This window comes from Buceros rhinoceros, unplaced genomic scaffold (assembly GCF_000710305.1).
Source record: "Buceros rhinoceros silvestris isolate BGI_N320 unplaced genomic scaffold, ASM71030v1 scaffold30946, whole genome shotgun sequence".
NCBI lineage: Eukaryota > Metazoa > Chordata > Aves > Bucerotiformes > Bucerotidae > Buceros > Buceros rhinoceros.
In genome coordinates, this window is record NW_010418695.1 from 2,610 (window position 1) to 2,970 (window position 361).

General features: G+C 58.7%; 1 protein-coding gene across 1 annotated transcript in view; it reads right to left on the reverse strand.

The window, feature by feature from the left end:
- Nucleotides 1-361, reverse strand: part of FKBP15 (FK506 binding protein 15, 133kDa) — a gene marked incomplete at both ends in the record, with an annotated part of 21,803 nt that overhangs the window by 2,565 nt on the left and 18,877 nt on the right. The window lies entirely within an intron of this gene.

Sequence of the window (361 nt, forward strand, 5' to 3'; positions counted from 1 at the left end):
CCCGGCTGGACACCTGTGTGCAGGTGGCAGCCCTGCAGCCCCCCCCAGCTCCCGCCCACACCTCTCAGAGGCCAGTTCCAGCCGCAATCCCTCAGGCTGGCCTTAAGGTCTGGCCTGTGAATCCAGGCAGAGAGTGACCTGGACCCAGCAGCCTTCCTGCCCACTCAAAGCACACCCTTCCATGCAGAGACACCAGTGTAAATCCCCAAGGCAGGCGCCGGGCCCGACACCGGCACAGGTATTTCAGAAAGACGATGAAGTGAACCCCGTGCTATAGTCAACCCCTAAAATCAAGCAGGTAACGTTTTCATTCTTCCACTGCCCAAGCATTTTCACATCGCTTCCTCCCTGTAGGTTCCTC